The following is a 5,624-nucleotide window of genomic DNA, read 5'->3' on the forward strand; positions in this document are numbered from 1 at the left end:
GGGAATGGCTTGTCTTTTTTCTAAAAATTTGACTCAGTTCTCTGCATATTTTAGAAATGAGTCCTTTAGAAACACTAGTCACAAAAATTGTTTCCCATTTTACTATATTTCTTTAGATCTTGGTTACATTGGTTTTGTCTGTGCAAAAGCTTTTGAATTTAATGTAATCAAAATTATCTAGTTTTTTTTAATGATGTTCTCTATCTCTTCCTTGGTCATAAACTGCTTCCCTTTCCATAGATCTGACAGGTAAACTATTCCTTGATCTTCTAGTTTGCTTATAATATTGTTTTTTATGTCTAAATCCTGTATCCATTTGGATCTTATCTTGGTATAGGGTATGAGGTGTTGGTCTAATCCAAGTTTCTTCCATACTAACTTCCAATTTTCCCAACAGTTTTTTTTTTAGGTTTTTGCAAGGCAATGGGGTTAAGTGGCTTGCCCAAGGCCACACAGCTAGGTAATTATTAAGTGTTTGAGGCCAGATTTGAACTCAGGTACTCCTGACTCCAGGGCCAGTGCTCTATCTACTGTGCCACCTAGCTGCACCTCCAACAGTTTTTATCAAAGATTTTTTTATCCCAATAGCTGGACTCTTTGGGTTTATCAAACAGCAAATTGCTATAATCATTTCCTGCTATTGCACCTAGTCTATTGCACTGATCTACCACTTTATTTCTTAGCCAATACCAGACAGTTTTGATGGCTGATGCTTTATAATATAATTTTAGATCTGGTAAGGCTAAGCCGCTGTCCTTTGTACTTTTTTTCATTAAATCCCTGGAGATTCTCGACTTTTTATTTCTCTATATGTATTTACTTAAAATTTTTTCTACATCAAAGGTATTTTTTGGTAGAGCACTAAACAAGTAGTTTAATTTTGGTAGAATTGTCATTTTTATTATATTTGTTTGGCCTATCCATGAGCAATTGATATTTGCCCAGTTATTTAAGTCTGATTTTATTTGTGTGAGAAGTGTTTTGTAATTGTTTGACTTGTCAAGTAGACTCCCAGGTATTTAATGTTGCCTGAGGTAACTTTGAATGGGGTTTCTCTTTCTAGCTTTTTCTGCTGCATCTTGCTAGTTTATATATATATATATATATATATATATATATATATATATATATATATATATATATATATATATATATATATATGAATGTTGAGGATTTATGAGTTTATTTTATATCCTGCAACTTTGCTAAGGTTGCAAATTATTTCTAGTAGTTTTTTAGGTGATTTTTTGGGATTCTTTAGGTATACCATCATGTCATTTGCAAAGAGTGAAAGTTTTGTCTCTTCCTCCCCAATTCTAATTCCTTTGATTTCTTTTTCTTCTCTTATTGCTGAAGTTAACATTTCTAATACAATATTGAATAGTAGTGGTGATAGTGGGCATCCTTGTTTCACCCCTGATGTTATTGGGAATGCCTCTAGCCTATCCCCATTGCATATAATGCTTGTTGATAGTTTCAGATAGATATTGTTTATTATTCTAAGGAACAAGCCATTTATTCCTATACTCTCTAATGTTTTTAATAGGAATGGGCGTTACATTTTGTCAAAAGCTTTTTCAGCATCTATTGATATGATCATATGATTTCTGATAGGTTTGTTATTGATATAATTAATTCTACTGACAGTTTTCCTAATACTGAACCAACCCTGCATTTCTGGGATAAATCCTACTTGGCCATAATGTATTATCCCAGTGATAACTTGTTGTAGTTGTTTTGCTAAGATTTTATTTAAGATTTTTGCATCAATATTCATCAGGGAGATAGGTCTATAATTTTCTTTCTCTGTTTTAACTCTTCCTGGTTTAGGTATCAGCACCATATTGATCTCATAGAAAAGAGTTAGTCAAAGTTCTGTCTTCACCTATTTTTCCAGATAGTTTATATAGAATTGGAACCAGTTGTTCCTTGAATGTTTGATAGAATTAACTTGTGAATCCATCTGGCCCTGGAGATTTTTTTTCTTAGAGAGTTCAATAATGGCTTGTTGAATTTCTTTTTCTGAGATAGGGTTGTTTAGGTATTTAATTTCCTCTTCATTTAACCTGGGAAACATATTTTTGTAAATATCCATCCATTTCATTTAGATTATCAAATTTACTGGCATAGAATTGGGCAAAGTAATTCCAAATTATTACTTTAATTTCCTTCTCATTGGTGAGTTCACCTTTTTCATCTATGATACTAGCAATTTTGTTTTCTTCTTTCTTTTTTTAATCAAACTGACCAGAAGTTTATCAATTTTATTTTTTTCATAAAACCAGCTTTTGGTTTTATTTATTAGTTCAATAGTTTTCTTGCTTTCAATTTTATTAATTTATCCTTTAATTTTTAGAATTTCTAATTTGGTATTTAATTGGGGGTTTTTAATTTGTTCTTTCTCTAATTTTTTAGTTGCATATTTAGTTCATTGATTTCTTCTTCCTCTAATTTATTCATATAAGAATTTAAAGATATAATATATCCCCTGACAGCTGCCTTGAGTGTATCCCATAGGTTTTGGTATGTTGTTTCATTATTGTCATTATCTAGGATAAAATAATTAATTCTTTCTATAATTTGTTGTTTGATCCACTCATACTTTAAAATGAGGTTATTCAGTTTCCAAGTAGTTTTGGTTCTATATCTCCCTGGTCCAATATTGCATATGATTTTTATTACATTATGATCTGAGAAAGATGCATTCACTATTTCTCCCTTTCTGCAATTGATTATTAAGTTTTATGCCCTAGTATGTGGTCAATTTTTGTATAAGTGCCATGTACTGCAGAAAAGAATGTATATTCCTTTCTATGCCTATTCAATTTCTTCCCTAAGTCTATCATGTCTAGGTTTTCTAACAATCTATTTATCTCCTTAATTTCCTTCTTGTTTATTTTATAGTTAGATTTATCTAAATCTGAGTCACCCACTAGTAGAGTTTTGTTGTCTATGTCTTCCTGTAACTCCTTCAGCTTCTCCTCTAAGAATTTGAATATTATACCATTGGGTGCATACATATTTAGTATTGAAATTACTTTATTGTCTATGGTACCTTTTAGGAGGATGTAGTTTCCTTCCTTAACTCTTTTAATAATATCTATTTTTGCAGCTGCTTTGTCTGAGATAAGGATTGCTACCTTTTTTCATTTCAGCTGAAGCAAAATGTATTTTGCTCCAGCCTTTTACCTTTATTCTATATGTATCTCTCTGCTTCAGATGAGTTTCTTGTAAGCAGCATATTGTAGGATTCTGTTTTGTTTTGTTTTAGGTTTTTTGTAAAGCAATGGGGTTAAGTGGCTTGCCCAAGGCTACACAGCTAGGTAATTATTAAGTGTCTGAGGCCAGATTTGAACTCAGGTACTTCTGACTCCAGGGCTAGTGCTCTATCCACTGCGCCACCTAGATGCCCTAAGAGTCTGGTTTTTAATCCACTCTGCTATTTGCTTATGTTTTAAGGGAGAGTTCATCCCATTCACATTCAAAGTTATAATTACTAACTCTTTAATGTCTTCCATGTTATCTTCCCTTTGTTTGTATTTCCCCCCCTTTTTTCCCTTTATCCATACTCCCAAGTGTTTTATTTCTGAATACTATCACCTTCAGTGTGTTTGCCCTCCTATCTCCAAACCCCCTCCCCTTTTCCCCTTTTAACATTTTAAAGGTAAAATAATATTCTTAACTTACCCGAATGTGTGTATGTTAACTTTGAGCCAATCTGATGAGAGTAAGATTCAGGCCGTTCTCACCTCCTCCCTTCTTCCCCTCTATTGCAATAAGTCCTTTGTACCTCTTAATGTAATGAGATTTACCCCATTCAGTCTCCTCCATCCTCCCATCTCTTTGCTGTCCTCCGTTTTAAGGAGGTATTGTTTTTAAATCATTCTATCTGAGTCACAGAAAGGCCATGAGTATCCATCACTTCTGGCTATTTATCTCCCAGGTAAGGACATATCCAGTTTCATCTTATTGGATAACAGTTTTTCAAATAAGTCATGTGTATCCATCTCTTCTGGCTAATTAAATTCTCTCTAATAGAGTTACAATTCTCTAGAGCTGTTAGAGTCTTTCTTCCTGATAGGAATATTGCCAGTTTCACCTTATTTGATAACAGTTTTTTTTCCCTTCCTCCCCTTTTCTAAAAATTTTTTTACCTTTTCATGTGTCTCTTGAGTCTCCTGTTTGAAGTCCAAATTTTCTATTCAGTTCTGGTCTTTTCATCAGGAAAAGTTAGAAGTCTCATGTTTCATTAAATGTCCATCTTTTGCCCTGGAAGAGAAGAAGAATTATTTTTTTCATTATTAGATATATTTAATGGTGCCAGATGGGGATGAGTACATGCTCCTGGGTTCTAGACTATGGCAGGGAGGGAACCAAGGAGCCTTGACTAACTGAGCAAGAGAACAAAGTCAGGGAATGACATCAAAAGCCTCCCACAGAGGAGACACAGGTAGACTCTTGACCCAGGTGTGGAGGAACTGAAGGGTCATGGGAAGATTGCCTGGTGGAATGGCTGTCAGGGGCATGCCCATCAGAGTGGAGAGCCCTCTTGAACCTTCTGTATTCGTTCATTCTTATGAGTGCCATCACAGTATGGGGGGTTTAGTGTTGCTTTGCAGGTGCAGAGAACTGCTGAACAGTCTTCTTTAACTTTGAACCTGAGGGGGAACAGGCCTGCTCCTTGGAAGAGGTGAGAGCCATCACAGTAGGGCTAGTTCTTACTTTGGCCACATATGCACCACTTATATGTTTTTCCTGCCTTCGGGGATACTTTGATGGTTTTTTTCTGAGCAATAAGAGGCTTCTTTCTTGGAAACCATTTTTCCAGCCAAGAGGAGAACACTCTGGTCTGGTTCCACCTCAGCTCTAAATTTTGGGTCCAGCTGCCCAGGACACCGAGCCACACCACCATGCTGGCCATGGCAGTCCGATGCCTCACCCCGCCTCCAGCCCCGCGGCTCCCAGGATAATGAATTATTGATTACATTTCAAGCTCCCTTGCTTTTTGGAATATTGCATTCCAGGCCCTTTGATCCCTTAATGTTGATGCAGCCAGGTCCTGTGTAGTCCTTACTGTGGCTCCTTGGTATTTGAATTGTTTCTTTCTGGCCGCTTACAGGATTTTCTCTTTTATCTGTCAATTCTGGAATTTGGCCACAATATTCCTTGGCATTTTCATTTTAGGATCCCTTTCTGGAGGGGGATCAATGTATTTTTTCAATAACTATTTTGCCCTTTGATTCCATGATAACAGGGAAATTTTCCATCATTAAATCCTGTAATATTGAGTCCAGGCTTTTTTTCTTTTCAATATTTTCAGGAAGACCAATAATTTTTAGGTTATCTTTCCTTCATCTATTCTCAAAGTCAATAGTTTTGCTGATGAGGTATTTAACATTTTCTTCCATTTTTTCAATTTTTTGGTTTTGTTTAACAAATTCTTATTGTCTCATGAAGTCATTGGTTTCCATAGACTCCATTCTTTTTTTTAGGGAAGAATTTTCTTTATTTACCTTTTGCAACTCCTTTTCCAATTTTTCAATTCTATTTTTTTAAGATTTTTTCAAGGCAATGGGGTTAAGTGGCTTGCCCAAGGCCACACGGATAGGTAGGTAATTATTAAG

This window comes from Macrotis lagotis, chromosome 1 (assembly GCF_037893015.1).
Source record: "Macrotis lagotis isolate mMagLag1 chromosome 1, bilby.v1.9.chrom.fasta, whole genome shotgun sequence".
NCBI lineage: Eukaryota > Metazoa > Chordata > Mammalia > Peramelemorphia > Peramelidae > Macrotis > Macrotis lagotis.